A 3,869-nucleotide genomic window follows, 5' to 3' on the forward strand; every position below is an offset into this window, starting at 1 on the left:
CTACGGCAAAATCTATTTGGGATTCCCTTGTACTTGTCTATGAAGGGACGTCCCAAGTAAGAAAACACCGTATTGACCTTCTCATGCAACAATATGAGATGTTTAGAATGTCAAAAGACGAGTCCTTAAATAGTTTCTCTTCACGTTTTTCTTGTATTATTAATGAGCTTAAAAGTCTAGGAAGGAATTTCGAGTCCGAGGACATCATTCGAAAAATCCTTCGTAGTCTAACCCCTAAATGGCAACCTAAAGTCACCGCCATAGAGGAAGCTAAAGACTTGTCAACCCTATCTCTTCATGAACTAATGGGATCACTAATGGCTCACGAGTTTAACCTCGATAAGCATTCTAGTGAGTCCTCAAAGGGAAAGAGTTTCGCCATCACATCCTCTCCAAGTGATGGAGAAGATGAGGAGGAAGACGAGTTTGCTATGTTCACAAGGAACCTAGCCGGGTTGGTCAATGGACAAGGAAACAAAAGGTTCACTAATAATTACTCGAAAAAACGCTTTCCTAAGAAACGACCTAACTCCACCGTGGGATGCTTTAAATGTGGTGATAAAACTCACCAAATCAAAGAATGTCCCAAGTGGGAAGAAATCAAATCAAAGGAAAGAAGAGAAAAGGTTAAAAAGGATTATAAACATAGAGTCATGAGTGCTATTTGGGGAATGTCCGACTCCGAGGAAGATGAGGAACTCATCGAGGAGGAACTTGAGGCTAAAATGTGTCTTACAAATCATGGTAAAGAAAAAGTCTCAAAAACCTCAAAACTTGAACACTTGAGATACCTCATGGCTAACCCCGACGATTCCGACTCCGATTCCGACAACAAGGTAAATCATCTAAAGGCCAAGGCTAGAACTTACTCCTAAGAGAAAGTATGTAAGCTTCTTGACCAACTTTTTGATAAGTGTCGGTTTCAAAATGATAAGCTTGAGGTAATGCAAAATGAGATTGAGGAAATTGCTCAAGAGAACTTTAATCTTAAAAATGAACTGAAAGCAACAGACAACGTCACTGTCACCTCTGAGGCCTATGATGAAGTTAAAAGAGTCAATAAGTTAAACAAACATTTGACTAAAGAACTTGAGCGTCTTAGGTTGACCCCCACGGATGTCTCTGACCTTGAAAATGTCAACACTACCTTGGTGATGCAAGTTTCCTCACTAACCAAGGAACGTGATGATCTTTTGAAGGACAAAGATGCTCTTGAGAATGAGATCTATGACTTTGTAGTTGAAGTTGTAGACTTAAGAGAAACAGTGTCTAAGACTGTTGCTTCTGACAAGGATTTAGACAAGTCTAAAGAAAAGATTGAATGTTTGGAAAATGAAAACACGTGTCTTAAGGGTGAGGTTGTTTGTCTCAAGAATGAAATAGAAGTCCTCCATGATAGGCTTACTTTCTTTCAAAAAGGTATGCCCGAATGTAGCACTTCTAGGTCTTCTCCTCATCATAGATCCGATGAAATCGTTGATCTAAACCAAAGACTTGACGAGATGACATCTAAATATGAAGAGTCCAAAGAAAGAATCATATATCTCGTGTCTAAACTTAACAACCACACCCATGACTTCATTATTGAGAAAAGATTGTCCATAGAAAGTGTTAACAATGATGAACTCAAGAGAGAAAAAGAAAAGAATTTGCATCTCCTCTCACGTGTCAATGACTTGACCAATGAACTTGTTAATGCTAAGAACATCACTGAAAAATGGGAAGGAAGTCAAACCGTGTTAAACTTCCTCACGAATCAAACCGAGAAATGTGATAAAGTTCTTTGGTTTGGGCGTCAAATGGAACAATGACCGATTTGTTGCATCAGAAAGCCTAAAACCGATTTTAGAGGAAGGAAATACGTGGGTCTTCCCGAATACATCATTTGCAATTATTGTGGTGACAATGGTCATGTTTTCAATGGATGTACAAAACGGTTTGATGACATTGACAAGAATACCAAAACATTAAAGCAAATGAGCATTAAGAAAGACACCACAAGTTATGTTGATCACAAAAAAGGACCCAAATTCATTTGGGTTCCCAAACTCAAAAACTAATTTTGTGTAGGGCTTGGTGAGAGGCGACCGCAATTGGTACTTGGATAGTGGATGCTCTCGTTACATGACGGGTGATAGAAGTCAATTCCTCTCACTTAAAGCATATGATGGTGGCACGGTAAGGTTTGGCGACAACAAGAAAGGTGAAGTAATTGGCATTGGAAAAGTTGGTAAGTCATCCTTAATTTGTGTCGACAATGTACGGCTTGTCAAAGGTTTGAAACATAATCTCCTTAGCATCTCTCAACTTTGTGATAAGGGTAATTTTGTAGAATTTAGTGCTAATGTGTGTCGAATATTTGATGCCACTACTAATGAACTAATACTCGAAGGAAGACGTGTCAAAGATGTTTACTTAACTAATTTGAACTCTCTATCCGGTCACACCATGTCTTGCATGAGTGTAATGAACAATGATCCTTGGTTATGGCATAAAAGGTTCGGTCATGTTAGTACAAAAACTCTTAATACCCTTAAAAGACTTGACTTAGTTGAAGGCATTCCTAATATAAAGTTTGATTTTGATAAAGTATGTGATGAATGTGCTAGAGGTAAACATGTTAGAAGTTCCTTTAAATCCAAAAGAATTATGAGTACATCTCAACCTTTGCAACTTTTACATATCGACTTGTGTGGACCAATGAGAACTAGAAGTAGAGGTGGTAGTCGTTATGTGTGTGTCATTGTTGATGATTACTCTAGGTTCGTTTGGGCACTCTTCCTAAGCTCTAAGGGTGAGACATTTGATGAGTTTCTAATTTGGTTAAGAAAGATTCAAAATAAACTTGGTTTAAAACTTGTTTCAATGAGAACCGATCACGGAACTGAATTCGAAAACTCATCATTTGGTGCTTATTGTGATGACAATGGTGTAGACCATAACTTCTCGGCTCCTAGAACACCACAACAAAATGGTGTGGTTGAAAGGATGAATAGAACCCTTGAAGGAATGGCTAGAACAATGTTATTATCTAGTAAGTTGCCTAAAAACTTTTGGGCCGAAGCGGTAAATACCGCTTGCTACATTCATAATCATGTCATGATAAGGAGTATATTGAATAAAACTCCCTATGAATCGCTACGTGGAAGAAAACCCAACATTTCATACTTTAGATGTTTTGGAAGCAAATGTTTTGTTCATAACAATGGTAAAAACAACTTGGGTAAGTTTGATCCACGTAGTGATGAAGGAGTATTTATTGGGTACTCCGATCATAGCAAGGCCTATAAAGTTTACAATAAACGAACCTTGTTAATTGAAGAAAGCATCCATGTCATTTTTGATGAATCTAGTGTGCTTGGACAGGTACAAAACATGGATGATGAGGATGAGGATGAGGATGATGAGTTTGAAATTGGTCTTGTTCGAAAGGACTTCGTATTCGAGGATGAAGAAACTCCCAACGCTGAATTGCAACAGACACAGGGACTGTCACCTTCAAAGGAGATCAGCAACTCAGGGGGGAACACGTAGCACCTCTGCTACTGTTTCTTCTCTGGAAGCAACAGACCCAACGACTGTTGCCTCCACCTCCAGAACTGAAGCAATCCAAAACAGTGAGAATGAAGATCCTTCCAGGCCAAAAGAAACAGTCACTGTGACTGATGCTGTTGAGGGGGAACAAGAAACCATTGTTCCAAAGAAGTGGAAACATCAAAGCTCTCATCCACTCACTAATCTCACACGTGATCTCAACTCGGGAATTCGAACAAGATCATCCCTCAAGAATCTCGCTCATCTCAATGAGTATTGTGCCCACAATGCCTTCCTTTCTCAAATTGAACCTTCAAATGTAACAGTCACCTTGA

This window comes from Silene latifolia, chromosome 3 (assembly GCF_048544455.1).
Source record: "Silene latifolia isolate original U9 population chromosome 3, ASM4854445v1, whole genome shotgun sequence".
Taxonomy (NCBI): Eukaryota; Viridiplantae; Streptophyta; class Magnoliopsida; order Caryophyllales; family Caryophyllaceae; genus Silene; species Silene latifolia.